The following is a 20,069-nucleotide window of genomic DNA, read 5'->3' as shown; positions in this document are numbered from 1 at the left end:
TCAAGCGAGTGACCATTGACCCATACTGTCACCTTAATGGGGCCACACGGGGAGCTGCCACACAACGCAGCTGCAGGCAGTCGTCCTCCGTCTCCACGTCCTTGGGAGTAGTCGCCGCAGTTCATCGAAATGAAATGTACGGCCCCTGGGCTGGCCCCAGTTTCTGTCGGAACGACGGAGTCTCTGGCACCGCCAGGACCGGCGTCCGCGACGGGGTCGGCACCCGCAAGTCCGACAGTGACATGGCTCCTCATCCACTGGTTCTGGAGAAGGCTCCCGTCAGGGAGGAACATCCGGCGGCCACTGGCCTCGATCCGGATGCCGCATCGCCCAAGGTACCGAAGGAGTGCGGAGAGACGCTTTTGGACGGAAGTGGTTGCGCCCCCAAGGCGTGCATCTCCATTCCCTGCAGCTCCTGCACTCCACGTTCTGCGCTCTCTCGGGACAATACGATTTGAATCGTCTGTTGAAAAGTCAATGTTGGCTCGGCTAACAACTTTCTCTGGGTGGCCGCATTGTTAACACCGCAAACCAAACGATCGCGTAACATTTCTGACATAGTCACAGTACTCTGCAATCCTGCGTAGCCTGGATAGAAACTCGGCAAGGGATTCTCCTGGGGTCCTCTCAGCGGTATTAAACCGGTAACGCTGGACTATCGTGGACGGGGTTGGGTTAAAATGTTGTCCCAATAAGGTCACAAGTTCATCAAACGTCTTGGTGTCCAGTGCAGCTGGGTACGTAAGGCTCCTAATCATCCCAAACGTATGTGGGCCGCAGGCGGTGAGCAAAATGACCACCTGGCACTCGTTTTCGGTAATGTTGTTTGCCCGGAAATAGTAACGCATCCGTTGTGCGTACTGGTTCCAACTTTCCAGCGCAGCATCAAAGACATCCAAACGTCCGTACAGAGGCATGGTGTAACCGAAAAAAAACTTCCAACCTGTATCGAACAAAAATCCAGGGAGGTGGATTCAGCAGCAGAGACAGCTATCCACTTTATACCCTCGTCACCAGTCTTGTGAGGGCCACGAAGAATCCAGCACGAGTTATAGAATAGAAAGAAATAACATTTATTTACAATTACATATAGCAGCAGTAGCAATTTCTTGCTGCTCACTCCTCTCTAGCTGGTTCCATACTGGCCAGCTTTATTTATGCAGGGACTCTGCTAATGATTTCTCCACCCCCCTCATTGGGGAAGCTCATACTCCCTAAGGATTGTGGGATTGCCATTAGTCCCCAGTCAGTGGTAAGCAGGCAGGTTATAATAACTCAACTCATTGTCCTGGCTGCCATCAGATACCCAACTGTCTTCTTACAGCCTTCCAAACTACCTCAGCTGACTGCTGTCTGCCACAAGGCTCTATGAGGACCATTGCAGATTTATTCCTCTCATTTCAAATTAGGAAAATCCTCCAATTTCTTTCCCGTTTGATCCTCACCGACATTCCACATGGTGAACGATAAGTTAGCATTTTCTCTACTTAAGGTGCAGGACTGACTAACATCAATCTCATTTTGGCTCTCTCAACCGTGAGCTGCAGCTTACACCAAGCCAAAAGTACAACTTCCTTCTATGAGATACATCCAGATCAAGTAAACCCAGCTGAATTAAACAAAGGAAACTTCTAACTCCAGCCCTTCTAGCACCATGACAATGTTGCAAGCTTTGAGATGTTCTCAAGAAAAAAGCTTGGTATGGCAATTGCTTTGCCCAACACGGTAAGAAACTGCAGAGTCGTGAACACAGCCGAGTCCATCATACAAACCCGCCTCTCACCCATTGACTCGGTTTACACCTCCCACTGCCTTTGGAAAGCAGGCAGAATAATCAAATACCCTCCCATCCAGGCTATTCTCTCTTCTAACATTTTCCATCAGGCAGAAGATGCAAAAGGTTGAGAACACGGACCAATAGATTCAACAACAGCTTCTTCCCCACTGTTACCAGATTCCCGAATGACCCTCTTAGGGTCTGAACTGATCTTGTGGACTGAACTGATGTTTCTATGCATCTTCTCTACAGTTGTAGCACTATGTGCCATGTACTTCACCCGCTGTCTATGTTTACGCATTTTCATTATGTATCCTCATCTATTTATCGTATGTTCTATGTTTTTTCTTGTATGAAATGATCTCCCTGGACTGTACGCAGAACAATACTTTTCACTGTACCTTGGTGTATGTGACAATAAATCTAAACTAGAAATATAGACTGATTATTTTACTTTAAATTTTGCTGAAAAGACTCATGTTGCTGAAGCTTTTTGTCTTCTATTTATCAGGACAAACACGGTAGCACAGTGGTTGGCACAGTTGCTTCACAGCTCCAGGGTCCCAGGTTTGATTCCCGGCTTGGGTCACTGTCTGTGCGGAGTCTGCATGTTCTCCCCGTGTGTGCGTGGGTTTCTTCCGGGTGCTCCGGTTTCCTCCCATAGTCCAAAGGTGTGCAGTTTAGGTGGATTGACCATGATAAATTGCCCTCAGTGTCCAAAAAAGGTTAGATGGGGTTACGGGGATAAGGTGGAGGCGTGGGCTTAAGTGGGGTGCTCTTTCCAAGTGCCGGTGCAGACCCGATGGGCCGAATTTCATTGCCAGTGTTATACAAGGTACGCAGGCCGTATGTTCTGGAGAGTGGTGCGTCAAATCAAACAACACGTTCATTCGGTTGTTCATAACACGCTGTGTACAGATTGTACCCAACCAACCCCTGCACTGGCAAATCCCCAAAAATAGTCAAGCGACAAAGCTGATCCTGATATTGGGCAGCACCTTTACTGGGGAGTCAGCCTTGTTACTGAGTACACTGTGAACCTGCAACCTTGTGACTCAGGGGCAAGGATGCTGGCAACTGGGCCATAGCTGACATTAGTCATGCAGCTTCACTCACTCTTCTGTTCACCCTGGTAGGAGCGTTGCTGCTTTCTATCTGAAACGTCACTTTCCTCTTTGAAACCCCATTTCTAAAAATTAATTTATGGCATTTGTGCGTCGGTGACTAGGCCAGCATTTATTGCCTATACCTAGTTGCCTTTCAGAAGATGATGGTGAGCTGACTTCTTGAACTGCGACAGTCCTTGAGGTGCTGTTAGAGAGGGAGTTCCAGGATGTCACCCGAGCGACAGTGAAGGAACGGCGATATATTTCCAAGTCGGGGTGGTGAGTGACTTGGAGGGGAGCCTCCAGATAGTGGGGTTCCCAGGTATCTGCTGCTTGTGTCCTTGTGGAAGGTAGTGGTCGTGGGTTTCGACATTGCCCAGGTATTTGCCCATCGAGTGCTCTTTCCAAGATGGGCACTCGAAAGGGTGCCCTTTCCAAGAGCCGGTGCAGACTCGATGGGCCGAATGGCCTCCTTCTGCACTGTAAATTCTATGAGTGTAGTTAGCTGTAATCTTTGATTCCAAACCCTCTTCAAGCTTATTGAAGTTGACCTTCCTCCAGTTGAACATTGCCGACATTTCCCACTGTCTGCGCGCACACAGGGATGGCAATGCCATTGGCGCTTCGCCCATCCCTCCAGCCACAAGGCTACCCATTTTTAAATATGGTGTGGAGATGCCGGCATTGGAGTGGGGTGGGCACAGTAAGAAGTCTTACAACACCAGGTTAAAGTCCAACAGGTTTGTTTCGAATCACTAGCTTTCGGAGCACTGCTCCTTCCTCTGGTGAATGAAGAGGTAAGTTACAGAAACACATATATAGACAAGGTCAACGATGCAAGATGATACTTTGAATGTGAGTCTTTGCAGGTAATTAAGTCTTTACAGATCCAGATGGGAGTACTGGACCTCCAGGTGGACCTGTAGGGAGGGGGCGGGGCTGATGAAATCTCGCGAGAACGCCCGGATCAAGTGCCTCCCGCCTCCTCCCGCTGACCAAGGAGCGACGGCGGCCATGTTTGTTTTCCTCCGGTCGCCATTGAAAGGAAGGGCAGGACAGCGCACACTGACGGTCGAGACACACCGTTGAAGGATTCAACATAAAATACCAACCATCGCATCGGAAGGAGCTGTGGGCCCGAGGCCGGTTTGATCTAGCTCGGGCGGCGGCGTTCCGCGCGCGGACGGAGCGGGACGGTGTGACGGCAGCCGACAGAAACTACAAGGCCCGGCATGCCGCGCGGCCGGCGGCGCATGCGCGTTTCGGCGACGCACAGCCCATGCGCGAGCCCGACGGCCCATCAATAAGGAGAGAAAGGTGAGATTTTTGCAAGCAGATCACCATTCACACTGTCCGCCTCCTTAAATTATGCAGATTAAGTCTGTCCGGGTGTGTGAACGAACTTGCATTCATCAAGCGAGCCCACCCCCACAGTCTCAGCCTGTCCCAATCCCACCCACCCCCACAGTCTCAGCCTGTCCCAATCCCCCCACCCCCACAGTCTCAGCCTGTCCCAATCCCCCCACCCCCACAGTCTCAGCCTGTCCCAATTCCACCCACCCCCACAGTCTCAGCCTGTCCCAATCCCCCCCCACCCCCACAGTCTCAGCCTGTCCCAATCCCCCCCCCCCCCCCACAGTCTCAGCCTGTCCCAATCCCACCCACCCCCACAGTCTCAGCCTGTCCCAATCCCACCCACCCCCACAGTCTCAGCCTGTCCCAATCCCACCCACCCCCACAGTCTCAGCCTGTCCCAATCCCCACCCACCCCCACAGTCTCAGCCTGTCCCAATCCCCCCCACCACCCACAGTCTCAGCCTGTCCCAATCCCCCCCCCACCCCCACAGTCTCAGCCTGTCCCAATCCCCCCCCCACCCCCACAGTCTCAGCCTGTCCCAATCCCCCCCCACCACCCACAGTCTCAGCCTGTCCCAATCCCACCCCCACAGTCTCAGCCTGTCCCAATCCCACCCACCCCCACAGTCTCAGCCTGTCCTAATCCCCCCACCCCCACAGTCTCAGCCTGTCCCAATCCCCCCCCCCCCCCACAGTCTCAGCCTGTCCCAATCCCCCCCACCACCCACAGTCTCAGCCTGTCCTAATCCCACCCACCCCCACAGTCTCAGCCTGTCCCAATCCCCCCCACCCCCACAGTCTCAGCCTGTCCCAATCCCCCCACCACCCACAGTCTCAGCCTGTCCTAATCCCACCCACCCCCACAGTCTCAGCCTGTCCCAATCTCCCCCCCCCCCACAGTCTCAGCCTGTCCCAATCCCCCCCACCACCCACAGTCTCAGCCTGTCCCAATCCCACCCACCCCCACAGTCTCAGCCTGTCCCAATCCCCCCCACCACCCACAGTCTCAGCCTGTCCCAATCCCACCCACCCCCACAGTCTCAGCCTGTCCCAATCCCACCCACCCCCACAGTCTCAGCCTGTCCTAATCCCCCCACCCCCACAGTCTCAGCCTGTCCCAATCTCCCCCCCCACAGTCTCAGCTTGTCCCAATCCCCCCCCCCCACAGTCTCAGCCTGTCCCAATCCCCCCACCCCCACAGTCTCAGCCTGTCCCAATCCCCCCCCACCCCCACAGTCTCAGCCTGTCCCAATCCCCCCCCCCCCACCCCCACAGTCTCAGCCTGTCCCAATCCCCCCCCACCTCCCCAGTCTCAGCTTGTCCCCATCCCCCCCACAGTCTCAGCCTGTCCCAATCCCCCCCCCCACAGTCTCAGCCTGTCCCAATCCCCCCCCCCCCAGTCTCAGCCTGCCCCAATCCCACCCACCCCCACAGTCTCAGCCTGTCCCAACCCCTCCCCCCACAGTCTCAGCTTGTCCCAATCCCCTCCCCCCACAGTTTCAGCCTGTCCCAATCCCCCCCCCCACCCCCCACAGTCTCAGCCTGTCCCAATCCCCCCCACAGTCTCAGCCTGTCCCAATCCCCCCACCCCCACAGTCTCAGCCTGTCCCAATCCCACCCACCCCCACAGTCTCAGCCTGTCCCAACCCCCCCCCCCCCCCACAGTCACAGCCTGTCCCAATCACCCCCCACCCCCACAGTGTCAGCCTGTCCCAGACCCCCCACCCCCCACAGCCTCTGCCTGTCCCCACCCCCCACAGTCTCTGCCTGTCCCCACCCCCCACAGTCTCTGCCTGTCCCCCCCCCACAGTCTCAGCCTGTCCCCACCCCCCACAGTCTCAGCCTGTCCCCACCCCCCACAGTCTCAGCCTGTCCCCACCCCCCACAGTCTCAGCCTGTCCCCACCCCCCACAGTCTCAGCCTGTCCCCACCCCCCACAGTCTCAGTCTGTCCCCACCCCCCACAGTCTCAGTCTGTCCCCACCCCCCACAGTCTCAGCCTGTCCCAACCCCCCCCCCCCCCAACAGTCTCAGCCTGTCCCAAACCCACCCACCCCCACAGTCTCAGCCTGTCCCAAACCCCCCCCCCCCACAGTCTCAGCCGGTCCCAGACCCCCCCCCACCCCCCACAGTCTCAGCCTGTCCCAAACCCCCCCACCCCCACAGTCTCAGCCTGTCCCAAACCCCCCCCTCCCCCCACAGTCTCAGCCTGTCCCAAACCCCCCCACCCCCCACAGTCTCAGCCTGTCCCAAACCCCCCCACCACCCACAGTCTCAGCCTGTCCCAAACCCCCACCCCCCACAGTCTCAGCCTGTCCCAATACCCCCCCCCCCCTCCGCCCAGTCTCAGCCTATCCCAATCCTCCCCCCCCCCCCCCCCCCCCCAATCTCAGCCGGTCCCAATGAACTTCCCTGAAGCAGCTTGGAAGTGGAGTCACTGTTACAGGCGATGTGACAGCATCCTCTTGCACCACCAGCAGCATTGTGATAATATCCAGGTAATCTAATTCAGTATTGTCGGCCAAGGGATAAATATTGGTTTGTGCGTAAACTGCACCGGGTTCGATTACGACCTCAGGCGACTGTGTGCAGTTTGCACATTCTCCCTGTGTCTGCATGGGTTTCCTCCGGGTTCTCCGATTTCCTCCCACAAAGATGTAGTAATAATAATAATAGCTTATTGTCACAAGTAGGCATCAATGAAGTTACTGTGAAAAGCTCCTAGTTGCCACATTCGGGGTGCCTATTCTGGGAGGCCGGTACGGGAATTGAACCCACATTGCTGGCCTTGTTCTGCATTACAAGCCAGCTGTTTAGCCCACTGTGCTAATGAGGCTGTGAAATGAGGCTAAATTGCCCCTTCGTGTCCAACGGTTAGGCGGGGATAGGGCGTGGGAATGGGCCTAGGTAGAATGCTCTTTCTGAGGGTTGGTGCAGACTTGATGGGCTGAATTGTCTCCTCTGCACTGTAGCGATTCTATGAATGTAACTCTTCTCTCTCTTCACCCCCCCCCCCCCCCCGGACTTATAATTGAGAGACCCGGGGTAATGTTCTGGGGACCTGGATTCGAATACCACAACAGCTGATGGTAAAAAATGTAATTCCATAAAAAAAATCTGGAATTAAAAGTCTAATCATGACCATGAAACCATTGTCGATTGTGGGCGGCACGTTAGCACAGTGGTTAGCACTGTTGCTCCACAGCGTCAGGGATCAGGGTTCGATTCCCGACTTGGGTCACTGTGCGCAGTCTACACGTTCTCCCCGTGTCTGCGTGGTTTTCCTCCGGGTGCTCCGGTTTCCTCCCACAAGTCCTGAAAGACGTGCTTGTTAGGTGGATTGGACATTCTGAATTTTCCCTCTGTGCACCCGAACAGGCGCCGGAATGTGGCGACTCGGGGCTTTTCACAGCAACTTCATTGCAGTGTTAATGTAAGCCTACTTGTGACACTAATAGAGATTATAATTATTAAAACCCATCTGGTTCACTCATGTCCTTCAGGGAAGGAAATCTGCCGTCCTTACCTGGTCTGGCCTACATGTGACTCCAGAACCACAGCAATGTGGTTGACCCTTAACTGCACCTTCAAGGGAAATTAGGGGTGGGTAATAAATGCTTGTAACAGATCCCACAGCACTATTTTGAGGCAAGGGCGTTATCGCTCAATCAACATGAGAAAACGGATGATCTGGTCATTATCTACATTGCTGCTGGCGGGAGCTTGCTGTGTGCAAGTTGGTGACTGCGTTTCCTTCGTTATAACAGTGACTGCACTCAAAAGCGTCTGATTTGCTGTAAAGCGTTTTTGAATGACATGAGATTGTGGAAGGCGTTATGGAAATGCAAGTCTTCCTGTGATGTCAATTTCTAAGTTTCTATAACGGCTCATCTGAAAACAGCACCACTGACGGTTGTAGCACTCCGTCAGCGCTGCACTGGAGTGTCAGCTGAGATTTTATACTTGCAATTCTTCTCCAGAGACTTGAGCACAAATCTGGGCTGACATTCCAGTGCAATACGTAGTCACCTTACTATCTTCGAGGCACATTGTGCAGTTGACACAGTATGACTCCAGATAGGACTGATATAGTGTGGTTTTCAATGGTTCTATATATCGTGGAGGAAGCGGGTCTGAAACCTTTACAAAGAACAACAAAGAAAAGAACAGCACAAGAACCGGCCCTTTGGCCCTCCGAGCCTGCGCCGACCATGCTGCCCGTCTAAACTAAAATCTTCTACACTTCCGGGGTCCGTATCCCTCTATTCCCATCCTATTCATGTATTTCCCAAGATGCCCCTTAAACGTCACAAAAGAACAAAGAAAAGTACAGCACAAGCACCTTTAAAAGGCTAAAGCAGAGAATTTCCTCTTAAAAGCTGCTGTTGTGATCAAAGGAGCAGGGCTCAAGGGGCGAAGCATGTTTGGAAGGGTGTTCTTCATGTTTGTCACACATTAATTACAAGTTTTCATGATCTGCTTATATAACATGATGCTTCTTGTTCTGATGAGTATATCTCGAAAGTAACTGTCCATCTGTTGCTCGGTACTAGCAGTTCCCCCCACTCCCCCGGGACTGAGGAGGCATACAAGATTAGAGGGATGGCAGGGAAGGGAGTGCAATGTTCCTCCTGCAGGATGTTTGAGGTGAGGGATGCCGTTAGTGTCCATGCTGATTTTACCTGCAGGAAGTGCTGCCATCTCCAGCTCCTCCAAGACCGAGTTAGGGAACTGGAGCTGGAAGAACTTCGGATCATTCGGGAGGCAGAGGGGGTCATAGATAGCAGCTTTAGGGAATTAGTTACACCAAAGATTGGAGATAGATGGGTAACTGTAAGAGGGACTGGGAAACAGCAGTCAGTGCAGGGATCCCCTGCGGTCGTTCCCCTGAGAAACAAGTATACCGCTTTGGATACTTGTGGGGGGGGGGGACTTACCAGGGGTAAGCCATGGGGTACGGGCCTCTGGCACGGAGTCTGTCCCTGTTGCTCAGAAGGGAAGGGGGGAGAGGAGCATAGCATTAGTAATTGGGGACTCGATAGCCAGGGGCACAGATAGGAGATTTTGTGGGAGCGTGAGAGACTCACGTTTGGTATGTTGCCTCCCAGGTACAAGGGTACGTGATGTCTCGGATCGTGTTTTCCGGGTCCTTAAGGGGGAGGGGGCGCAGCCCCAAGTCGTGGTCCACATTGGCACTAACGACATAGGTAGGAAAGGGGACAAGGATGTCAGGCAGGCTTTCAGGGAGTTAGGATGGAAGCTCAGAACTAGAACAAACAGAGTTGTTATCTCTGGGTTGTTGCCCATGCCACGTGATAGTGAGATGAGGAATAGGGAGAGAGAGCAATTAAACACGTGGCTACAGGGATGGTGCAGGCGGGAGGGATTCAGATTTCTGGATAACTGGGGCTCTTTCTGGGGAAGGTGGGACCTCTACAGACAGGATGGTCTACATCTGAACCTGAGGGGCACAAATATCCTGGGGGGGAGATTTGTTAGTGCTCTTTGGGGGGGTTTAAACTAATGCAGCAGGGGCATGGGAACCTGGATTGTAGTTTTAGGGTAAGGGAGAATGAGAGTATAAAGGTCAGGAGCACAGATTTGACGTCGCAGGAGGGGGCCAGTGTTCAAGTTGGTGGTTTGAAGTGTGTCTACTTCAATGCCAGGAGTATACAAAATAAGGTAGGGGAACTGGCAGCATGGGTTGGTACCTGGGACTTCGATGTTGTGCCCATTTCGGAGACATGGATAGAGCAGGGACAGGAATGGATGTTGCAGGTTCCGGGGTTTAGGTGTTTTAGTAAGCTCAGAGAAGGAGGCAAAAGAGGGGGAGGTGTGGCGCTGCTAGTCAAGAGCAGTATTACGGTGGCGGAGAGGATGCTAGATGGGGACTCATCTTCCGAGGTAGTATGGGCTGAGGTTAGAAACAGGAAAGGAGAGGTCACCCTGTTGGGAGTTTTCTATAGGCCTCCAAATAGTTCTAGGGATGTAGAGGAAAGGATGGCGAGGATGATCCTGGATAAGAGCGAAAGTAACAGGGTAGTTGTTATGGGAGACTTTAACTTTCCAAATATTGACTGGAAAAGATATAGTTTGAGTACATTAGATGGGTCGTTTTTTGTACAGTGTGTGCAGAAGGGTTTCCTGACACAATATGTTGACAGGCCAACAAGAGGCGAGGCCACGTTGGATTTGGTTTTGGGTAATGAACCAGGCCAGGTGTTGGATTTGGAGGTAGGAGAGCACTTTGGGGACAGTGACCACAATTCGGTGACGTTTATGTTAATGATGGAAAGGGATAAGTATACAACGCAGGGCAAGAGTTATAGCTGGGGGAAGGGCAATTATGATGCCATTAGACGTGACTTGGGGGGGATAGGTTGGAGAAGTAGGCTGCAAGTGTTGGGCACACTGGATAAGTGGAGCTTGTTCAAGGATCAGCTACTGCGTGTTCTTGATATGTATGTACCGGTCAGGCAGGGAGGAAGGCGTAGAGTGAGGGAACCGTGGTTTACCAAAGAAATTGAATCTCTTGTTAAGAGGAAGAAGGAGGCCTATGTGAAGATGAGGTGTGAAGTTTCAGTTGGGGCAATGGATAGTAACAAGGTAGCGAGGAAGGATCTAAAGAGAGAGCTAAGACGAGCAAGGAGGGGACATGAGAAGTATTTGGCAGGTAGGATCAAGGAAAACCCAAAAGCTTTCTATAGGTATGTCAGGAATAAGCGAATGACTAGGGAAAGAGTAGGACCAGTCAAGGACAGGGATGGGAAGTTGTGTGTGGAGTCTGAAGAGATAGGAGAGATACTAAATGAATATTTTTCGTCAGTATTCACTCAGGAAAAAGATAATGTTGTGGAGGAGAATGCTGAGACCCAGGCTATTAGAATAGATGGCATTGAGGTACGTAGGGAAGAGGTGTTGGCAATTCTGGATAGGCTGAAAATAGATAAGTCCCCGGGACCTGATGGGATTTATCCTAGGATTCTCTGGGAGGCCAGGGAAGAGATTGCTGGACCTTTGGCTTTGATTTTTATGTCATCATTGGCTATAGGAATAGTGCCAGAGGACTGGAGAATAGCAAATGTGGTCCCTTTGTTCAAAAAGGGGAGCAGAGACAACCCCGGCAACAATAGACTGGTGAGCCTCACGTCTGTAGTGGGTAAAGTCTTGGAGGGGATTATAAGAGACAAGATTTATAATCATCTAGATAGGAATAATATGATCAGGGATAGTCAGCATGGCTTTGTGAAGGGGAGGTCATGCCTCACAAACCTTATCGAGTTCTTTGAGAAGGTGACTGAACAGGTAGACGAGGGTAGAGCAGTTGATGTGGTGTATATGGATTTCAGTAAAGCGTTTGATAAGGTTCCCCACGGTAGGCTATTGCAGAAAATACGGAGGCTGGGGATTGAGGGAGATTTAGAGATGTGGATCAGAAATTGGCTAGCTGAAAGAAGACAGAGGGTGGTGGTTGATGGGAAATGAGGTTCTTTACGCAAAGAGTAGTGAGGCCGTGGAATGCCCTACCTGCAACAGTAGTGAACTCGCCAACATTGAGGACGTTTAAACGTTTATTGGATAAACATATGGATGATAATGGCACAGTGTAGGTTAGATGGCTTTTGTTTTGGTGCAACATCGTGGGCCGAAGGGCCTGTACTGCGCTGTATCGTTCTATGTTCTAAGATGTAGAAAATTATGAGGGCATCGACAGAGTAGACAGGAAGAAACTTTCCCCCTTGTTAGAGGGATCAATGACCAGATTTAAGATAAGGGGCAGGAGGTTTAGAGGGGATGTGCGGAAAAACCTTTTCACCCAGAGGGTTGTGGGAGTCTGGAACTCGCTGCCTGAAAGGGTGGTGGAGGCAGAGACCCTCATAGCATTTATCATAGAATTTACAGTGCAGAAGGAGGCCATCCGGCCCATCGAGTCTGCACCGGCCCTTGGAAAGAGCACCCTACCCAAAGTCAACACCTCCACCCTATCCCTGTAACCCAGTAACCCCACCCAACACTAAGGGCAATTTATCACAGCCAATCCACCTAACTTGCACATCTTTGGACTGTGGGAGGAAACCGGTGCACCCGGAGGAAACCCACGCACACACGGGGAGGATGTGCAGACTCGGCACAGACAGTGACCCAAGCCGGAATCGAACCTGGGACCCTGGAGCTGTGAAGCAATTGTGCTATCCACTGTGCTACCGTGCTGCCCTATTTAAGAAGTATTTAGATGTGCACTTACATTGCCAAGGCAATGGGCCAGTGCTGGACAATGGGATTTCACAGGGTATGTCAATGAGAACAACTGGATATAATATATTTGGATATTCAAATACAAGGTACCACACAAAAGGTTGTAGCACAATTTAAATTGCTCATGAAGCTGGCGGTGATGCATTAACATCGATTGAAGATTGGTTAAAGGCCAGAAAACAGAGGAGGAATAAACATTTTTCAAGCTGGCAGGCTGTTACCAATAAGACCCATTCCTGGAGTCCCAGTCTCAGGCATTTATAATCTATATTAATGGCTTAGATGGAGGGAATGAGTGGAATGTATCCAAGTTTCTGATGATTCAAAGCTTTTTGGGAAAGTAAGGAGGACACAACATGTCTTCAACTAGTGGTTAGCTCTGCTGCCTCACCGCGCCAGGGACTCAAGTTCAATTCCAGCCTTCGGTGACTGTCTGTGTGGAGTCAGCATTTTCTCCCCGTGCCCTCCAGGTGCTCCGGTTTCCTCCCACAGTCCAAAGATGTGCAGATTAGGTGGATTGGCCAGGATAAACATTACCCCGGATAAACATTACCCCTTAGTGTCCAGGGATGTGCAGATTAGGTGGATTGGCCAGGCTAAACATTACCCCTTAGTGTCCAGGGATGTGCAGATTAGGTGGATTGGCCAGGCTAAACATTACCCCTTAGTGTCCAGGGATGTGCAGATTAGGTTATAGGGATTGAATCATAGAATTTACAGTGCAGAAGGAGGCCATTCGGCCCATCGAGTCTGCACCAGCTCTTGGAGCATAAGAACTAGGAGCAGGAGTAGGCTATTTGGCCCTTCGAGCCTGCTCTGCCATTCAGTGAGATCATGGCTGATCTTTTGTGGACTCAGCTCCACTTTCCGTCCCGAACACCATAACCCTTAATCCCTTTATTCTTCAAAAAACTATCTATCTTTATCTTAAAAACATTTAATGAAGGAGCCTGAACTGCTTCACTGGGCAAGGAATTCCATAGATTCACAACCCTTTGGGTGAAGAAGTTCCTCCTAAACTCAGTCCTAAATCTACTTCCCCTTATTTTGAGGCTATGCCCCCTTGTTCTGCTTTCACCGTCAGTGGAAACAACCTGCCCGCATCTATCCTATCTATTCCCTTCATTAATTTTATATGTTTCTATAAGATCCCCCCTCATCCTTCTAATTCCAATGAGTACAGTCTCAGTCTACTCAACCTCTCGTAATCCAACCCCTTCAGCTCTGGGATTAACCTAGTGAATCTCCTCTTCACACCCTCCAGCGCCAGTACGTCCTTTCTCAGGTAAGGAGACCAAAACTAAACACAATACTCCAGGTGTGGCCTCACTAATACCTTATACAATTGCAGCATAACCTCCCTAGTCTTAAACTCCATCCCTCTAGCAATGAAGGACAAAATTCCATTTGCCTTCTTAATCACCTGTTGCACCTGTAAACCAACTTTTTGCGACTCATGCACTAGCACACCCAGGTCTCTCTGCACAGCAGCATGTTTTAATATTTTATCATTTGAATAATAATCCCTTTTGTTGTTATTCCTACCAAAATGGATAATCTCACATTTGTCAACATTGTATTCCATCTGCCAGACCCTAGCCTATTCACTTAACCTATCCAAATCCCTCTGCAGACTTGCGGTATCCTCTGCACTTTTTGCTTTACCAGTCATCTTAGTGTCGTCTGCAAACTTGGACACATTGCCCTTGGTCCACAACTCCAAATCATCTATGTAAATTGTGAACAATTGTGGGCCCAACACTGATCCCTGAGGGACACCACTGGCTACTGATTGCCAACCAGAGAAACACCCATTAATCCCCACTCTTTGCTTTCTATTAATTAACCAATCCTCTATCCATGCTACTAATTTACCCTTAATGCCATGCATCTTTATCTTATGCAGCAACTTTTTGTGTGGCACCTTGTCAAAGGCTTTCTGGAAATCCAGATATACCACATCCATTGGCTCCCCGTTATCTACCTCACTGGTAATGTCCTCAAGAAATTCCACTAAATTAGTTAGGCACGACCTGCCCTACTCAAGCCTCCACCCTATCCCTGTAACCCAGTAATCCCACTTAACCTTTTTGGACACTAAGGGATAGGGCGGGATGGGCGAGGCAGTGGTCCTGGGTAGGGTGCTTTTTCAGAGGGTCGGGGCAGAATTGATGGGCCGAATGGCCTCCTTCTGCACCGTAGGGACTCTGATTCTGTGATGTGTTGGGCGAAATTTTTCAGACTCGACACTGGAGGGCGAGATGGGAAAATTTGGACAGGCGTTTACTTTTAACTGCGGCGATGCTCGTTGGGGGTTGGAAAATCCCGCCCGTCCTTTAGATATGTTTACCGTGAGATATGCTGAGCAAGTAGGAGGCAGGTGGAATTTATTGTGGGGAAATGTGAGGGCATTTACTTTTGAAAAATAGAAGATTTTTCAAATGCCGCGAAGCTGTTCAATGTAATGTTCACAGGGATTTGGGAATCCTTACATAAAAAACACAGAATGTTAACATGCAGATACTCCAAACAATTAGGAAGTTAAATGGTATGTGGTCTTTAATGCAAGAATGTTGGCGTATAACGGTAAGGAAGTCTTGCTTCAGTTGTGGAGGGCTTTGGTGGGACAGCACGGTAGCATAGTGGTTAGTACTATGGCTTCAAAACTCCAGGGTCCCAGGTTCGATTCCCGGCTTGGGTCACTGTCTGTGCGGAGTCTGCACATTATCCCCGTGTCTGCGTGGGTTTCCTCCGGGTGCTCCAGTTTCCTCCCACAGTCCAAAGATGTGGGTTAGATGGATTGGCCATGATAAATTACCCTTAGGTTAGATGGGGTTAACGGGGATAGGGTGGAGGAATGGGGTTAAGTAGGGTGATCTTTTCAAGAGCCGGTGCAGACTCGATGGGCCAAATGGCCTCCTTCTGCACTGTAAATTCTATGATATCTATGAGCATGTGGAGTTTTGCTTCTGGTTCCCTGAGAGACCAAAAATCTGTCTATCCCAGCCTTCAGTGTATTCAGTGCTGGAATACCACAACCCCCTGGGATAGGGAATTCCAAAGATTCACAACCCTTTGAGTGAAGAAATCTCTCCTCATCTCCTGAATGGTGAATTCCGTATCCTGAAACTGTGCCCCCTCTGTCCTACATTCCCCAGGTAGGGGAAGAAACCTCTGTGTTTATCCTGCTTATCCAAGCAGAACAATGTTAGCAGCGCCGGTTCAATTCCCATACCGGCCTCTCTCAACAGGTGGCGACTAGGGTCTTTTCACAGTAACTTCATTGAAGCCTACTTGTGACAATAAGTGATTATTATTATTGTACTCCAATCATAGAATCCCTACAATGCAGAAGGAGGCCATTCGGCCCACCAGGTCTGCACCGACCTTCCACAAGAGCACCCAACCTCTGCCCATTCCCCCAGCCTATCCCTGGAACCTCACCTAACCTTTGGACACGAAGGGCCAATTTAACGTGGCCAATCCACCTAACTTGCACATCTTTGGACTGTGGGAGAAAACCGGAGCACTGGGGGGAAACCAATGCAGACATTGGGAGAACGTGCAAATTTTATACAGAGTCACCCAAGGCTGGAATCGAACCCATTTCCGCAACGCTGCAAGGCCACCGTGCTTCCCTTTGCAATAAATACTTTTCAATAAATGCAAACATGCCATTGCCTTTCCTAATTGCTTGCTGTACCCGCATGCTAACTTTTTCTATTCTGGTCTCTGAGCATCAACATTTCCAAGTTTCACGCCTTCTAAAATAATATATCTACATTTCTATACTTCCAACCAAAGTGAATAGCCTCACACATGCCCACATTATACTCCATCAGCCACCTTATTGTGCACTCATTTAACCCTCTTTGTGCCCCTTCACTGGATGGACAGTGGCTGCAGCTGTGCCCCTGTGCTATGGCAGGGGTTTGGAAGGGCCGACAATGGAGATGGCGTTCCTCTGCCTGTGCCAGGAGGCTGCCTCCAGCCCTCGACTATGATTTGACAATAAGAGGGGACCGACATGCAGTTGGGGTTGGCAATGTGGCCGGCCCTTTTATTGGGCAAATTGATCAGGTGGTGATTGGTAACCACCCCCTCATCCAGAGGGGAGTTGGTGGTCAGGTTAGTAATCCAGAGGCCCAGACTAATTCTCTGGAGACATACTATATCACCATAGCAACTGGGGGAATTTTACCCTTGCTCAGTCTGTCAACCACCGCTCAGTGGGTAGCCTCCCAATCAGAAGGTTGTGGGTTCAAGTCCCACTTGAGCACCACAAGACTGACACTCGAGTGCAGTATTGAGGGATTGTTGCACCAAATAGGTGTTCTCCAACAGATGCAATGTTAAACGGTGGCCTTGTCTGTCCTCTCGGGTGGGCATAAAAGATCCCCCGCAGGTCGTGTCCTCTGATAATGGGGCAGCACGGTAGCATTGTGGATAGCACAATTGCTTCACAGCTCCAGGGTCCCAGGTTCGATTCCGGCATGGATCACTGTCTGTGCGGAGTCTGCACATCCTCCCCGTGTGTGCGTGGGTTTCCTCCGGGTGCTCCGGTTTCCTCCCACAATCCAAAGATGTGCGGGTTAGGTGGATTGGCCATGCTAAATTGCCCATAGTGTCCAAAATTGCCCTTAGTGTTGGGTGGAGTTACTGGGTTAGGGTGGAGGTGTGGACCTTGGGTGGGGGTGCTCTTTCTAAGCGCCGGTGCAGACTCGATGGGCCGAATGGCCTCCTTCTGCACTGTAAATTCTATGATAAATAAACTGAGGTTCTGGTTTAATATTCAAGTGAGTGATAAAATTACAATGTAAACGCAGCTAAACTTTTGGCATCAACTTTTGAAACACACACCATGCTTACATTCCTAATTATTGTTAAGCTAAATATTGTGCATTACTTTGTAATGCTTGACTGATATGTAGTACTTGATATGGGATGTGTTACAAAAACAGAAAATACTGGACAATCTCAGCAGGTCTGACAGCATCTGTGGAGAGTGAAGGGAGCTAATTCTTTGTCAAAACTGCAGAGAACTGGGAGTAAGGTCAGATTTGTACTGGATTGGATTTGTTTATTGTCACGTCTACCGAGGTACAGTGAAAAGTATTTTTCTGCGAGCAGCTCAACAGATCATTAAATACATGAAAAGAAAAGGAAAGAAAAGAAAATACATAATAGGGCAACACAAGGTACACACAATGTAACTACATAACACCAGGTTAAAGTCCAACAGGTTAGTTTCAAACACTAGCTTTCGGAGCACTGCTCCTTCCTCGGGTGAATGTGGCAATAGACTTGATTCACCTGAGGAAGGAGCAGTGCTCCGAAAGCTAGTGTTTGAAACAAACCTGTTGGACTTTAACCTGGTGTTGTGAGACTTCTTACTGTGCTCACCCCAGTCCAACGCCGGCATCTCCACATCAAAGATAACACCGGCATCGGGTGAAGCATACAGGGGTGAAGTGTTAATGGGGTTGGCCATAAAAGAGTCATTTAGGAGTCTGGTAACAGTAGGGTAAAAGCTGTTTTTGAGCTGTACTGTTGTTGGGGGGCATGGAACGGTGGGTCTGGTTAGGGGGGCAGCGATAGGTGGAGATTGACAAAGATGCTGTGGACAGAAAGACAAAGGGAATGTAAATGGAGCGATTAAGGCTAAGATGGGAGCTGATAGTGGCACATAAAGTGATAGAATGTGTGAAAGTGTGTCAAAGGGCAACTAGGAACAGGGATGTGTTGTGTTCCCTCGTGCAAGAATTCTTCATCTTGATGAGTTCCAATGGAAAACCTGCTTCTAATTTACATTGAATTTTCCAGCCAAAAAATGTCAAAGCAGCTGAGTTCTCAACAGAACAACTGTTCTTTTGTTGCTTTAATATGTGGCCTTTTAGACTGGGAAATCAGAATTAATGCATGTCAAAGAGACGGAAGTGTGTAATAAATGGTGTTTAATTCATAATTAGCTGGAACGGGCTTCCACTTTGTGAGTTGTGGACATTTGGCAATGCAGATCCAAGTAGGCTAATTGTTCTGACATGCTGCAGAGCTTGTCAGTGACCTCACTAGAGTCTATCTCAGAATCGTTACAGTACAGAAGGAGGCCATTCGGCCCATTGAGTCTGCACTGGCTCGCTGAAGGAACATTCTACCTAGTCTCGCTCCCCAGCCTTACCCCCGTAACTGTGCCATTTTTTTCTTTTCAGATAGCAATCCAATTCCCTTTGTCCATACCCCTGAGAATCTTGAATACCTTTGCCAAGTCTCCTGTTGTTCTTCTTTTCCCCAAGGAAAACAGTCCCAGCCTCTCCAGTCTACCCTCATAGCTCCAGTTCTTTATCATTCTTGTGAATCTCCTCTGTACTCTCTCCAATAACTTCACGCCCTTCCTCAGGTACGATGCCCAGAGCTGGACGCAGTGCTCCAGATGAGGCCTAACCACTTCCTAATATCCCCATAGTCCAACAAATTGCGAATATCTCAGTTTTAATAGCAGAACAAGGGTGTTATCAATTTCTATTGGACATTAAATTGAGAACTTAAGGTGTTGACCATTCTCATAGACCTTGCATTGATGTTCTATTCTAGCAACTTAATCCACTTTTAAATTCAATGTTGCTATGGTCCTGTTGCTCTATGCACGCTAGTTCAGAGAGGGACAAAACAGTGAGGACGATGCATTGTGCTGCAAGTTGACAATTGCGGGAAAGTGTTATTGTAGAAGGAACTGTTTAGAAAAAAACATTATGACAGCGATAAAGTAAATGAACAATTGTTCTGTGGTGACTCCCTGAGAATCCCTTTTACTCGTTAAAGTTAGCACTTGATAGGGCGGCACAGTGGTCAGCACTGCTGCCTCACGGCGCCAAGGACCCGGGTTCGATCCCGGCCCGGGTCACAGTCCTTGTGGATTTTGCACATTCTCCCCTTGTCTCCATGGGTCTCACCCCCACAACCCAAAAGGATGTGCAGGGTAGGTGGATTGGCCATGCTAAATTGCCCCTTAACTGTAAAAAAAAAAAAAAAGTATTATAGAGTCATAGAGGTGTACAGCATGGAAACAGGCCCTTCGGCCCAACTTGTCCATGCCGCCCAGATTTTACCACTAAGCTAGTCCCAATTGCCCGCATTTGTCCCATATCCCTCTATACCCACCTTTCCCATATAATTGTTGTGGTAGTCTGTGTAGAGGTATTACGGTACCTGGTAATGCTGGAACACCATTGGTAGATATTATATGTTTCCTATTGGTCAAGCTGTATGGTAGCTCCGCCCTGCTAGGTGGGGTATAGGAGCCCATGCCACCCCAGCAGCCTTCTTTCTGTACCTGAGCTGCTGGGGGAAACATCTCGCTTATTAAAGCCTTCAGTTGGACTACAGCCTTGCTTTAGTGGTCGTTGATCATGCATCAATTTAATAAGCTAGATTTAAAAGGACGGAGCTCCGAATCAAGCCGGAGTGTCTGCATCTCAGCCCCCACGCGGCGAACTCAGCGGCAATCTTCAAACACTGGCTGGCGTGCTTTAAAGGATATCTCGGAACGGCCGAAAACACACCCAGGGGAGAACAGAA

General features: G+C 50.0%; 1 protein-coding gene across 2 annotated transcripts in view; it reads left to right on the top strand.

Annotated features, from left to right (window-relative positions):
* Positions 1-3,879: 3,879 nt before the first annotated feature.
* sec22c (SEC22 homolog C, vesicle trafficking protein) overlaps positions 3,880-20,069 on the top strand; it is a 62,069-nt gene continuing 45,879 nt past the window's right edge. For both annotated transcript variants that reach the window (XM_072508089.1, XM_072508087.1), the window contains exon 1: positions 3,880-4,200. The gene's annotated coding sequence lies outside the window, so the exon portion shown is untranslated. The remainder of the gene's footprint in view (positions 4,201-20,069) is intronic.

This window comes from Scyliorhinus torazame, chromosome 6, assembly GCF_047496885.1.
Source record: "Scyliorhinus torazame isolate Kashiwa2021f chromosome 6, sScyTor2.1, whole genome shotgun sequence".
Lineage (NCBI taxonomy): Eukaryota > Metazoa > Chordata > Chondrichthyes > Carcharhiniformes > Scyliorhinidae > Scyliorhinus > Scyliorhinus torazame.
The sequence above is the reverse complement of the archived record's forward strand: the minus strand, read 5'-3'. Positions and strand labels throughout refer to the sequence as shown.